Source organism: Talpa europaea, assembly GCF_964194135.1.
Source record: "Talpa europaea genome assembly, chromosome: 10".
Classification (NCBI taxonomy): Eukaryota; Metazoa; Chordata; class Mammalia; order Eulipotyphla; family Talpidae; genus Talpa; species Talpa europaea.
The window spans coordinates 70,672,168-70,686,769 of NC_140077.1; positions in this window are offsets into that span (position 1 = coordinate 70,672,168).

Genomic DNA, 14,602 nt, shown 5'->3' on the forward strand with positions numbered 1-14,602 from the left:
AGCCGGTCAGCCAGTGCCGACTCCGCAGGCCCGCAGGTCGGGCTGAGCAGCAGCTGCAGAGCCTTCCTGCAGAGAGCAAACCCCACAGAGCCACGAGGAAGAAATGACAAGGCACAAAACACGTCAGAGTTGCCACAGTGAGACTCTTTAAATGGACGTGAGACTCAGCATGACGGGAGGGCCACTCCGAACCTCATGGGATGGGAGGGGAGAGCAGGCGGTTGGACAGAACTGGGTAGTTGGGGATGAGGGAAAGCCCGAGGTGAGGCGTGTGTAACGCATGTGTGACGCGTGATCTGGACATGACCAGTCTGACCTGGCATCTGGACAGTGTGGAGTTGGCACGTAGGACCTTGGTCACAGTGGTCATCGGAAGACCAAGACCACAGTGTCCGTGCAGAAAAGGGGTGACGAAGGCTGATGGGGCCCTGTGTCCCCGGTGGAGGCCTGGCCAGCAGAATGGCGGGGCTGGCCCAGGGCCGCATCAGCCCCGGGACGGTTACACAGAAAAGCAGAGGGACAGGCCTGCATGGCGGCCCGTCATTCCTCCTGGACAGAAGCTGGCCCCGGGGGCTCCCTGGTGCCCTCACCCACAGACATGGAAGCCTCCGCCTGCCCTCTCTGGAGACGGGGCCATGCATCACACCTTGGCCGCAGCCAGCAGCGTGGGAGTGTGGAAGACGCCGTGACGACCGCTCCCATCCCTCCAGCGAGCTCAGTTCCACTCACAATGGCTGCATGGGGTGACGCTCACTGGTGGTGGCGAGGGCGCCCCTAAATGGGGCTCTGGCACCAGTGAAAGAGGGGTGGGTCCAGCAACCCCATGGTCCGTTCAGGGGTACTGCCCTGACCCAGGTCCTGGGCAAGCAGGGAGGCAGCAGGAGGCATGGGGACAGTGCTGCGGAGCAGGCGGTCCCGGGACACACTGGGGTGGCGGTCACGTGAGGAGAGGGCAGGACAGTGGGCAAAAGGGAAGGAACCTGGGCCTGTGGTCAGTAGGGAGAGGCGGCTATGCACAACTTCCCCCCACACCCCCAACCCCATCCTGGAGTCACGTCCTGCCAGTGCCTAGTGGCGCAGGTGAGTGACCAGCGTCCCCCCTGCCTGCAGGTACTGGCTCCGCGGGGCCCGTGCGGCCACCTGTCTGCTCTCAGGCAGCGACGTCGCATGGGACAGGGAGGCGCCAACCTGCGAGCGTGAGTCAAGGTTTCCCCACGATCCCCTTGCCTGGGGCCATCACAGAGACATGGAAAAGGGAGCCCCAACACTGGCAGTCCTCCGGGCTGCTGCATGGGGGGCGGTTTACCTGAAACGGGGGCCTCACATTCAGGCAGAAGTCCAGCTGGCCAGGCCGCTCTGTGGCAGAGAGATCATTTCCCAGGGAGCAGGCTCTGAGGCCACCAGAGATAGACCCGCTGCCTCTGAGTACCGGGACCACGCCTCCCCCTCCTTCTTTCTGGGCAGGGTTCACTGTGCCCACAGAACCATAACAGAAACGCGCTGAAGGCCCAAGAGCAGAGTGCCGGCTCTGCAGGTGCCAATCTGCCCGGTCAGAATCCCTGAAAAAATTCAAAGTAGCCAGGCTGCTCCCCGGCCATGCCCCAGCTCAGGCTCTGGGGGCCCACAGCTGCCCCAGAGGCTGTGTGAACCTGGGGCCATGGCCAGGGCTTTGGAAACTGATGACAGCACTGTCCAGTTCAGCCTCTTGCTGCCCTCAACCTGATTCCTTTCCCTCCAGCCACCCCGTCCCCTTGCTCCTGGGGCCGGCACGGCAAGGGTGTGGCTTGTCCAAGAGGGACAGTGACGTGTAGCCATGCCTGCCCTCAGGCCACCTGGGGCCCCTGGCTGTATGGTTGCCTCGATTGGACCTTCTGGCCTCTGAAGAGCTTGTGTTCCCACAGGGATCTTCTGTGCAGCCCCACCGGCCATTGAGCATGGGACCCACTCTGGAGGACACGCCAGGGCCTTTCCCTATGGAGTGACCGTCAGCTACACCTGTGACCACCGCCCACATGGGGGCCTGGCCTGGGAGCTCAAGGGGCAGAGTGTCCTGCACTGCATGAGTGACACTCATGGCCACGGGGTCTGGAGCGACCCTGTGCCCCACTGTGAGCTCACAGGTCCTGTCGGTCAGTGTCTTGCTCATGTCCAAGGGCCTTCCCGTCTGCCCTCTGTGGGTCCCTAGGGAGAGTGTGGTGTTTGCTTATGATGGGTTCTGCCCCAGGGAAGTGTCCAGGTTGATGCTGGGGCTGAACAGGCCCCGCAGAACAGGCCCCGCAGTGCCGAGCAGCTCTGCAGAGGTACCCCCACCCCGGGATTCTCGTTGGCGGGGTGGTGAGGGGGTTCCAGGGTCCCTGAGCAGGTCGAATAGGTGACTCACCCCCCGGCACTCTCCCTGCGGGATGGCAAGGAAGGGTAAGAGCAGCATCCAGCAGCGGGGAGGCAGGAAGGCTACACTGTAAGAGGGAGAGAACATCTCAAGGGGAGGACCCACAAGCAGGTAGGTACATGATGGCCCACAGCCAAGGTCACCTGGCAATGGGGCAGCCTGCAAGGGCTCTTGGGGCCTCTGTGCATAGACCCAGCAGCCAAAAGGCCATTGCTCCATTCAAGTGGCCCTGCTCAGCCTCCCGCTGGCCCCCCGTTTCCTGATCCTAGACCCCTGGAAGGGGAGAAGCAAGGGGACCAGCTCTGAGGACTAGGCCTCTGAGCTCAGGACCAGGATGGCTTCCCAGCTCCAGCTGACCTTGGCCTCCCTGCAGGCTGGGTGCCTGGAGCAAGGTCTCATCTGCAGGAGCTCTCTGGGGAAAGGCTTTAGATCCTGTGGCCCTGGCCTCCATGTGGCCCTTTGAGATGCCGTGACCCATGCCAGGCCCAGCACGTGGCAGCCCCCCAAGGAGCCAGTGGTCTCAGAGCTACTTCGGAAGGGCAAAGCAAGTCAGAGGAGCTGCCAGAGGCTTCGGCTAACCTGTCCTTGTCCTGAATGTCTGCTGAACCAACCAGGACAGCAGTGTCTGTCTGTGATGCCCAGGGCTACTGGACAATGGGCAAGTGGGGGCTGCCAGAAGAAGTGACCCCTGCGCTGGGGGCATCTGAAGGATGCGGCTGCCACTCCTGCTTCAGGCAGCCTCCTCTGCCTCCCAGTAGCCTAGCCCTACCTCCACACAGTCCTGAGGCTCATCCCCCTCCTCTGATGAAGACGCCAGGACAAAGGTCATCTGAGAATGTCACCTCAATGATGGCTTTAAAAAGACCCTTTCCTCAAATAAGGTCCCTTCCTAAGAACCTGGGTGTGGTTCCTCAGGGGCAGGGCCCCCCAGCCCTAGTGCAAGGAAGCCAGCGGTAAGGGACCAAGGGGATGGGAGTGACAAGCGAGGAGGCAGAGCGGGGAAGGCCGGAAGGGAGCCTTGCTAGACCCGTGCCAGTGTGGGCAGGCAGGACCCTGGTGGGAGTCCCTGGAGGAGGGGAGGTCCCAGTGGGTGGGAGGCCACAGAGGGCAAAGGTTCCAGGGTGGGAAGCTGTGCCAAAGAATATCAGCCAGACCTGGAATAGAGGGCCTTGGGCAGTGGGAGGACTCGAGGCTGTGGCCCTTGCATGCCCACTCTCAGGCTGGCTGCCCACGCCCTGTTCTGTGACCTGCAGGTTTGTGCAAGGCCCCGGAAGACTTTGCCTTCGCCGAGCCCACTGACCCGAGGCGGGAGTCTGAGTTCCTGGTGGGGACGGCCTTGAGTTACGAGTGCCGCCCTGGGTATCGTGGAAGCACCTTCTCCATCACCTGCCTGGAGAGCCTGGCCTGGTCGGGGGCCGAAGGTCGCTGTCACCGTGAGTGAGCCCGGCAAGCGAGCAGGGGCTGGGGTGTAGCACACCTTGGGGGCCCAGCCCATGGGCAGTACCCCAGTGCCTGGGGCTTCCACCCAGGTCCCACAGCCTGAGAGCTGGAGGGGCCTCTGCTCACAAGCTGTGCTGGGTGGCGAAACTACAGATGAGTAAGTGGTGGGAGGATGAGGCTGGGACCACAGCAGCTATGACAGGAAACCCAGGGTGCAAGGCTAGGGCTATGGTCAGGAGACATAGCAGGGCTTTGTTGAAGCAGTGCCTTGTGCCCTGTGCCCTGTGCCCAGTGCCCATTCCCCGTGCCTGTGCCTGGTGGTCATGCCTGGTAGCCAGTGCCCATGTCTGGTGCCCATGTCCCCAGGGGCTCGTCTCCGTGTGGGTGCTGTGCTATCCCAGGGACCACGTCTGAGGACTCACGGACACTCGCTCCATTCTGGGGCTGAGCAGGTCAGGTCTCCTCCTTGTCTGATTCTGCCCCTTTCCTGCAGGGAGGTCCTGTGGAGCCCCCCCTGAGCCCCAAAATGGCATGGTGCTTGTGAACACAGACACCCAGTTTGGATCAACAGTTAATTATTCCTGCAGTGAAGGGTGAGTGGGGAGCTCTGTCTCTGGGTGTCCACCCAGGCCTTGTGAAAGCAGGCGTTAGTGTCCTGGGTAGGATGGGGCCAGGCCCTGGGAGAGGCCAGGGGGCCGTGGAAAGGACGGGACAGTGGTGGGATAGGTGCCTCGCTCCTGCTAAGGAGGAGAGGGGGTTGGGGATGGGGAAAGAATGCCAGGTGTCAGGGCCAGGCCCCGGGAAACAGATGGTCAGCCGCACCCCAACTCGGACAGAGCATTTTGGTTGTGGGGTAATTTCAGCCACCAGGCAAAATTGAAAAGGATGTCACCATCAGTGTGTTGAGTCTTCATGCAAAGCTGCCTGTGGTCGTCAGCCCCACTGGCTCCTCTGACACAGTAGTTGAGACTCTGGTCAGAACGTCCATCTCAACCCCTCCTGCCTGTGTGTGTGAGCCCAGGGCGCTCTCTGGGAGCAAACCAATCACCCTCAGACACGAGGAGCCGGGCATCCGGCTGCATTGGGACAAAATGCCCTCACAGTTGAGACTGGACTCACGGTCCCACACACACCACAGGTGTGAGGGGTCTAAAAACCAGATGGGAGAAAAGCGTTAAAGGAACACCAGGGAGGAGAGTTTCGCCTCCGAGAACGTCTGCTCACCCGTCGTCAAGGCTAATAATGAGCGACCAGGCCTTGACGCCGCCTGGGAGAGATTCACAAAATTCAGAAATTCAACAAAGAATACTGCAACTTTCTGGAGGAGTGCCCATCGGTGCCCCATGCGCCCCCTCAGGCCGAACAGTGGACATTGGCACTTTGCGGGAAAACGGCTGTCTAGGCAGCCGGTCAGCCAGTGCCGACTCCGCAGGCCCGCAGGTCGGGCTGAGCAGCAGCTGCAGAGCCTTCCTGCAGAGAGCAAACCCCACAGAGCCACGAGGAAGAAATGACAAGGCACAAAACACGTCAGAGTTGCCACAGTGAGACTCTTTAAATGGACGTGAGACTCAGCATGACGGGAGGGCCACTCCGAACCTCATGGGATGGGAGGGGAGAGCAGGCGGTTGGACAGAACTGGGTAGTTGGGGATGAGGGAAAGCCCGAGGTGAGGCGTGTGTAACGCATGTGTGACGCGTGATCTGGACATGACCAGTCTGACCTGGCATCTGGACAGTGTGGAGTTGGCACGTAGGACCTTGGTCACAGTGGTCATCGGAAGACCAAGACCACAGTGTCCGTGCAGAAAAGGGGTGACGAAGGCTGATGGGGCCCTGTGTCCCCGGTGGAGGCCTGGCCAGCAGAATGGCGGGGCTGGCCCAGGGCCGCATCAGCCCCGGGACGGTTACACAGAAAAGCAGAGGGACAGGCCTGCAGGGCGGCCCGTCATTCCTCCTGGACAGAAGCTGGCCCCGGGGGCTCCCTGGTGCCCTCACCCACAGACATGGAAGCCTCCGCCTGCCCTCTCTGGAGACGGGGCCCATGCATCACACCTTGGCCGCAGCCAGCAGCGTGGGAGTGTGGAAGACGCCGTGACGACCGCTCCCATCCCTCCAGCGAGCTCAGTCCCACTCACAATGGCTGCATGGGGTGACGCTCACTGGTGGTGGCGAGGGCGCCCCTAAATGGGGCTCTGGCACCAGTGAAAGAGGGGTGGGTCCAGCAACCCCATGGTCCGTTCAGGGGTACTGCCCTGACCCAGGTCCTGGGCAAGCAGGGAGGCAGCAGGAGGCATGGGGACAGTGCTGCGGAGCAGGCGGTCCCGGGACACACTGGGGTGGCGGTCACGTGAGGAGAGGGCAGGACAGTGGGCAAAAGGGAAGGAACCTGGGCCTGTGGTCAGTAGGGAGAGGCGGCTATGCACAACTTCCCCCCACACCCCCAACCCCATCCTGGAGTCACGTCCTGCCAGTGCCTAGTGGCGCAGGTGAGTGACCAGCGTCCCCCCTGCCTGCAGGTACTGGCTCCGCGGGGCCCGTGCGGCCACCTGTCTGCTCTCAGGCAGCGACGTCGCATGGGACAGGGAGGCGCCAACCTGCGAGCGTGAGTCAAGGTTTCCCCACGATCCCCTTGCCTGGGGCCATCACAGAGACATGGAAAAGGGAGCCCCAACACTGGCAGTCCTCCGGGCTGCTGCATGGGGGGCGGTTTACCTGAAACGGGGGCCTCACATTCAGGCAGAAGTCCAGCTGGCCAGGCCGCTCTGTGGCAGAGAGATCATTTCCCAGGGAGCAGGCTCTGAGGCCACCAGAGATAGACCCGCTGCCCCTGAGTACCGGGACCATGCCTCCCCCTCCTTCTCTCTGGGTGCAGGAACCTAAACTTCTTCAGTTCTCCCTGAACTTCTGGCCCCTCTGTGTGTCATTCTTTTTTAAAAAGATGATATGTTTATTTATGTATACAAGAGCTGGGGTGCAGGCCAGAGGTGAGGGGATGATAGGGTTCACCAGAGACAGAATGGGGAGCAGAACAGGCAGATTGACTGAAATCCACTGCTGAGGGGAGCAGCGGGGAGACAGGAGAGGTCTGCTGCGCCTTGTGGATCAGTTCCCTGGCTGGGGATCGAACTCATGCTGTAGAGACTGTGGATAGCTTCACAGTGCTATGCTTAACCCCTTGTGCCACCAGGGAGGCGCCTCTCTGCATCTTATTCTTCTCTCCAATTCTCCAAGGCTCCAGCCTGGGTTGTGCTAGCTGACTAGTAGACCCCTAATCCTCATGGGGTGCCCAGAGTGATAGTGATCCTGAGCTGCACAATAGAGGGGGGCGGGTCCTCGGAAAGGGCAGGAAAGCCAAGGGCGGGCATGCAGGAACCCTGCCCCCCTCCAGACAGTCCATGGAGCAGGGTGGAGAACTCCCAGGAGGGGCGCAGGGCGGCTTCCCTCTTCTGTGAGTGGGGCTGGTGCCAAGTGATGCCTCATCCGCTGGGAAACAGGGAGTGGAGGAAACTGGCTCTTTTAGGCCCTGACTGGGCGCAGGCAGACAGGGATGCTGTGCCCGACGTGGCAGAGTGCGCATAGGGGTGCGGGACTTGGGGACGTCTGCCATGGCTGTTGGTCACCGTGTGGGATGGTCCAGGATGCGAGCCTGAACACACTGGCATGTGTGCGTGGTGTCTGCAGAGTGCAGACTGTCTTGGTGGGGGGGTGCTATTTTAGGGCCATTACCATTTCCTAGATTCCCTGGAACACGGGGTTCACTGTGCTCACAGAACCACTCTGCGCTGAAGGCCCAAGAGCAGAGTGCCGGCTCTACGGTGCCGCCCTCCCCGGTCAGAATCCCTGAAAAAATTCAAAGTAGCCAGGCCATGCCCTGACCATGTCCCAACTCAGGCCCTGAGTGCCCGCAGCTACCCCAGAGGATGTGTGAACCAGGGGCCACGGCCAGGGCTTTGGAAACTGATGACAGCACTGTCCAGTTCAGCCTCTCGCTGCCCTCAACATGGTTCCTTTCTCTCCAGCCACCCTGTCATCCCCTTGCTCCTGGGGCCGGCATGGCACTGGTGTAGCTTGCTCAAGAGGGACAGTGACATGTAGCCATGCCTGCCCGCAGGCCACCCGGGGCCCCGGCTGCACGGGTGCCTTGATGGGACCTTCCGGATGCTGAAGCACTTGTGTCCCCATAGGGATCTTCTGTGCAGCCCCACCAGCCATCAAACACGGGACCCACTCTGGAGGACACACCAGGGCCTTTCCCTATGGAGTGACCGTCAGCTACACCTGTGACCCCTACCCTCAGGGGGGCCCGGCCTGGGAGCTCAAAGGGCAGAGTGTCCTGCACTGCATGAGTGACACTCATGGCCACGGGGTCTGGAGCGGCCCTGGCCCCCGCTGCGAGCTCACAGATCCTGCTGGTCAGTGCCCCTTGTACAGTGGCCTGGGCGCAGCCACCTGTCCCGTGTGTCCCTCCTGCTGGGTCGTGGCTATGTGCAGTTTAGAGGCACCCACAGGGGTCAGGTTGTTCAGAGTTGCAGGCCCAGTCCTGGGGGGGCCTCTCAGGCCCTTCCCACTGGGGAGTATAGGAGGGGGGGGGGAGGCCCAGGTGGTCTGGCTGTTCTCCCAGGCCCAGAAGCAAAGCTCAGGCCCTCACTGCCACTTTGGGGAGGTGTCCTGGCCCAGAGGGGCTGAGCAGCGCCCACAGGCTGAGGGTGGTAGGGGCCAGGCCAGGCATCGAGTCCAGGCCCCCAAGTGCACTGGGCCTGCGCTGAAGCCCTGGGCTCCCTCAGCTGGCAGAGCTGGGAGATGGAGAGGCCCAGAGCCTGCCCTGGCCTGGGGTCCCCGCACACGGGTCCCTGAGGCTCAGCAGGGGTGCTCCCTGCTGGTGTGTGCAGCTAGAAGACATGCAGGGCCAGGAGGAGGCTGGCAGGCAGGACCTGCCCTCTTAGGGCCCCCTGCACTCGGTGCTGGTGCCTCACGGGGTCCAGAGAGGGAAGGGTGGGGTTGACTCACCCTCCTGGCATCTAAGCGTCCTTCCTTGTGTTTGGGGAGACAGCATGCCCACAGCCTCCTGAGACCCCCCATGGGCAGCTGGTGGACACGCATGGCTCTCCACACCGCCCCGGGATGGTGGTCACTTACACATGTGACCCGGGGTACCTGCTGGTGGGCCAGGCCTTCGTTTTCTGCACACACAGGGGCACCTGGAGCCCTCTGGCCCACCACTGCCAAGGTGTGTACAGCTCCTCCTCTCTGCTGTGGGGGTGGGGGCTGCACGGATTGGGGAGCCTGAATTCCCAATCTGGGGGGGCGGTGGACGAGCAGGACCAGGCAGGAGGTGGCGGCCCAGGACCTCAGTCACCCTAGCAAGTGCGCAGAGGGTGGCTCTCAGGGACAGCTGCGAGTGTCCGCAGCCTTGTGACAAAGAAGGCCGAGCAGAAGCCCACGGGGCCTGGGCTCCTCCTGCTTGCCCTGGGTTACTGTGAGGACACTGAGGCCCTAGTTCTGCGGGCTCGTCCTCCAGGCCTCCGAAGACAACCCGCTCTCCTGGGGGCCCCTTAGGACTCCTCAACCATGAGGGTTATCTCCCGGTAGGGGATGTCACACACGTCCTTGGGCTGGTCTTAGCACTGGTTGTGATGTGGCTGCCAGCTCTCTGAGGAGGTCCCGGAACCATGCCTGGTCTGGCTCTGACATTGACCCCTGTGTCTACTGTCTCCTTGTAAATGGCATTTTCTCCACTTTGCAAACATAAGTGAGTCTTACCTTGTTTGCTTCCTTTGAAGAAATCCCGGTGAAGGGCAGGGATGGGCAGCAGGAGTCAGAGGCTCAGGAACTGGGGCGGTTGTCCTGTGGTCGCCCTGGTCACAGGGTGGCCCTGAAGGTCTGGGCAGTCTGGTCCCCTGGCCCTCTGGGTTGGGACCTGGATACCAGGAGGCCGGCTTGGGTGTGTCCGCTAGGTTGGATACACTGACCAGCTCCCTGTGGGCCTCCCAGCTGCAGGCAGAGACACCTGAGGTTCGGGGACCACCAGGGCCCACCTCCATTCAGCTGTAAGGGCTCCGGAAAATGAGTGGTTTCTGTTCTCTGCAGCTGCTTCCACACAGTGTAGCTCTGTCCTCAGTCTGCACTCTCAGCCCACCCATGGTCCTGCCCCCACCCCCGCCGCCCCCATCAACTGGGGCCGGTCACCCCACAGAGTCTCAGGCTCTTCCCCTAAGGCCTGTTGTCTGGACCTGGGGCTGCAGGGCCCCAAAGTCTTCTAACGAGCCCTGAGGGTGTCTGGAGGCCCAGGGCTGTGCTCTGAGCCACGGTGACAAGAGCGGCACTTGCATGGCCAGCAGAGTGGGTGAACTTGCTGGGCTCAGCAGTGTCAGGATGGCTCACGCCATCTCTGCCCTGAGTTCTGCCAGGAGCAGGACATGACGGAGCCTACTGCAGAGTTCCGGCACCTGCAGTTTGCTGTGAGCTGGGCCTAGGCTGCCGCAGTGTGGGAAAGACCCGGCCCCCACCCCCAGCCAGCACAGGACCTGGCCCTGACCCCGGCCGCAGCTCGTGGGGCACTTTTGCTCCTCTTGTGCTGGGTCCCTGCCTGCACAGGCAGCGCTCGCCCTTGACGGGAGCGGCCGTCTCACCGGGCAGGTGGGTGTCCTACAGCTTCCCGCGCAGGGTCCAAGCCCCACAAACGGGGTCATCTGCCTCCTGCCTGCCCTTGCAGAGGTGAACTGCAGCCTCCCGCAGCTCCTGGAGGGCATCCGGCTGGAAGGGGGGGGCACGTACCGCTATGGAGACAGCGTCACGGTGGCCTGCAAGGACGGCTACACACTGGTGGGTAGCCCCCAGAGCCAGTGCCAGGCGAACCACACCTGGGCACCCCCGCTGGCCGTCTGCACACCCCGTGAGTACAGGTGCAGGGAGCGGGCCTGCACCTCACTGTCCCAGGCGTGGTGGGCGCTCAGGGGCGAGGAGGCCAGACTGCCCAGAAGTCCCTAGCAAGGAGGGTTAGAGCAGGCAGCAACACTCCCCCACCCCACCCCTGTTGGGGCCCTGGGAGCTGTCTGTGCCCCTGCACCCGCTGCAGCCTGGCACAGGGGCTGGGCCTGTGGGGCAGTGCCATGAGCCCCAGCACCCTGCTGAAGAGCCGCGGGCGCTGAACGGGCATGGGGCCCTGGTTAGAGATCTGGTGTCCTGAGTTCTGTGCAGAGAGCCACAGGTGGGGGAGACAAGAGGCCTGGGGAGGAGTGAAACGAGGGTCCAGGCGCGGGCCGTGGCGAGGCAGCCATGACCCACAGCCTCCACGGCTCTGCTCGGAATCAGGCAGACACGCAGAAACACATGCAGAGATGGAGGACACTCTGAAAGGGAGCGTGGGTTGAGGGTGGACTCCTCTCTGAGCTGTAGTGAACTGTCCTGCTGTTAGTAGTCATGCTCATGGCAAAACATGAAGGTAGGAAGGACAAGGTCCCACCTGTGTAAGGTGAGGTCAAGGGAAGCAGAAGACAATTCAGGACACTGGAGACTGGGTAAGCTGGGGGATGCCGCCGGGGCCAGCCACTGCTGAGCTCTGGCTCTTGTCTCCTGCAGGCCTCCCAGTGGCCCTCATAGCCGGTAAGTCCTGCGGGGTTGCTGAGAATGCTGGGACCTCACCTGGTAAGTCCACTTGGGATGGGTGAGACGGAAAGAGGGGGGCAAAGAGCTTGCCAGGAATCCAGCTGAGAAGTGGCAAGCATGGCCCTAGTGGCGGGCGCGGTGGGCGCGGTAGGCGCGGTGGGCACGGCACCCCAGAGTACGAGTCACCATCTGGTCTACCACCCTGGCCCCAGCCCTGGCCCTGGCCCCTGCCCACTGTCAGGGTGCGAGTATCAGCTCGCACCCCGAGGGCAACGCACCTTGGGAGGCTCGAGAGCCCAGCTCTCACTGCAGTGAGCGGTCACTGTCCTGAGGGTCACTGCTTCACCCCACCCCCATGCCTAAGGTCCATTCCTCCCAAATGCACAACAGGGACGACACTCCCTGGTGCCAGGCTCCCCTGGGGCACTGGGCTTGTCCCTGGATAGACTTGGGGACTGCGGGCCCTGAGCCAGTGGGGGTCACCCCTGCCAGGAGGGTGTCGGCCAGGGCGCTGGACCTGCCGCATCAGAGGCACTTAGGGAGGCCACTGCCCAGGAGGAACAGTCCCTGGCACAGGCCAGCGGGGACATGCTCCCCGGAGGGAGGTGGGCCCTGGCAGCTGGTCTCACCTGTCTGATCAAGGATTGGGCAGCCCGTGATGAGCCTGAGCCCCGCTGACCAGAGCAGAGGGGCCCTGCCAGGCGGGCGGGTGACAGGGTCTACGGCCCGTGCGGGGTGGGGGGCCGAGGGCCATTCTGTCCTCCCTGCACTGACGCCCGTTTTCTCCCAGGCATGTGCCTCATCGCCCTTGTGCCCCTCGTCACCACTGCAGTTTCCTGCTGGGTGATTGTAAAGTGCAGAAAGAGGTGAGTATAGCCGCACATCTGGAACATTCCAGAGCTGAGCTTGCCTCCCCTTGGAGCCAACGTAAAGGGGACCCAGAGGAAAGCTGCGGCCTGTGTGTGCCATGGGGGTGTGAGGGCCACTCTGCAGGCCAGCACCCCGGGAGGGACTCGACTGTCGCCAGAGAAAACAGGCAGGAGGGCTGTTCCCGGAGCTGGGGCCACTGCCGGACAGCCGAGTCTCAGTGGGGCACATGGTTGAGGGTCCATGAGCACCATGTGCTCTTGGCCTGCCCAAGGCCTGCAGGCTCAGGGCAAAGAGGCACTTGGGACTAGGCGAGGACACCCGCCCGCACTGGGGCCCTGGGGTGCCCTGGGGCTGGGCATGTGGTGGAGGGGCAGGGTGTGGGTGGAGGGGCAGGGTTTGAGGCGGGATGTGGGTATGGGGTGGGCCATAGGGTGGAGGGCCCGGGTGGAGGGGAGTGGGATGGGGGGGAATAGTGGGGCCCAAGCTGAGGCTCCACCCTGGTGCCAGTGGCCATAGGGGAATCACCCCTCCAGAGCTGGCATCCAGGCTACCCTATAGCCCACAGTGACGCTGGACATCTCAGACACAGTGTCTGCAAAGCAGACTTGCACAGCAGAGGTTCTGGCCAATGGGGTCACCCCCCATTGGACTCCTCTGCTCCCCCCACCTCCCCCTCAAGGTCTCCCTTACTCCCCCTGTGTCCTCTCCTGCTGCCCCCCACATCCCGTCCCCTGTCTCCCACATCCCCTCCCCTGCCTCTCACATCCCCTCCCCGCACTGGGCTCCCCTGCTCCCCCTGTGTCCCCTCCCACTCACCCCCACATCCTCTCCCCTGCCCCCCACATCCTCTCCCCCTGCATGCCCTCCCCACCAAGGTCTCCCATGCTTCTCCTGCATCCCCTCCCCCAGCTACCCCATATCCCCTAATCCTGCCCCCATCCCCTCTCTCTCCTCTGCTCCCCCATCCCCTCCCCCTGCCTCACACACCCCCTCCCCCTGCTCCCCCACATGCCTCCCCCCAAGTCTCCCCTGCGCCCCCTCCCACTGCCCCTCCACATCCCCTACCCCTGGCCCCTGCATCTTCTTCCCCTGTTCCTCCCACGTCCCCTCTCAGCTCCCCCATCTTCTCCCCCTGTACCCCACTCCCCTCCCCCATGCTGGTCACTGCAGATGGGGCTGGTGCCCCCTGCCTGGTGTTGCCCTGCCCTTCCCCTGCTCTACCCCTCTGCTGGGCTGGCAGGTAGGTTTTGTCCTTGTCCTTGACTTCACGTTGCACCACCCCTTGAGTTTCCCTCATTTGGCTGCAAACTGCAGATGTTCGCCTTTGCTGCAGCTGGGTAGTGTTCCACGGCTGTGGCGGCCCGCCTTCATCTGCCCATCCGCGGGCACCTGGGCTGCCCCACAGCGTAGCCCCTGTGGGGAGCGTGGCAAAGGCCAAGGGCCTCATCTCGTGGATGGAGAAGGTTCTCGTGGGCGGCCCAGGGGCTGCGGTGCCTCCACTAACTCTTCAGGAACCTCCTGCTGCTTCCAAAGTGCTCACACCTTTCCCAAGTCCCTCCGGCAGGGCACTGCTCCCCACACCCTGGATTCCTCCCCACACCCTCGAGGTCCTCCCCACACACTGGGGTCCACCCCATACCCTGGGGTCCTCCCCACACCTTGGGAGTCCTCCCCACACCCTGGGGGTCCTCCCCGCACCCTCAGGATCCTCCCCAAAACCTTTAAGGTCCACACAGCCAGCGGCCCATTTCTACCTTGTCCCGTGGACGAGGCCGGCTCTAGACATCCCTTCTGAGAACTTATGGCCTCTGGGTGTGAATTCCAGTGTGTGTTTCCCACATGGCTGCTGTGACGGGCCCACTTCAGGGACACCATAGCCAGGCCCCACTCCCTGCTCCGGCCCCTCCCACATCCCTGCAAACCAACCCCAGCCAGAGCACTGCGGCCTGTGCAGCCATGGCCCTGCCATGAGGACAGCCACAGCAGGGAGGCTTTGGGCTCACACATGCTGCCTGCCCTACTGGCAGCCTGGACACCCAGTCAGCCCCACGCACTGGCTCCCCCAGGCTGGGGTTGGCCTGGCCACCGCTGCTGTGGCCCTGCTGCCCCAGATGCCCTGCAGGGAGACGTCGACCTCATCCTGGATTCAGGGTCCCCTTCTGTGCACCTCAGCCCCTGACTCAGCCTTTATCCCATGAGGTGGGGGTCCCCAGTGTCCCCAGAGGGTGTGGTGTGAGGGCCAGGAGTGGCGGTTCTTGGGTGTACCATTTTCCTCGGCCCTTGTCTGGCATCGCTGACC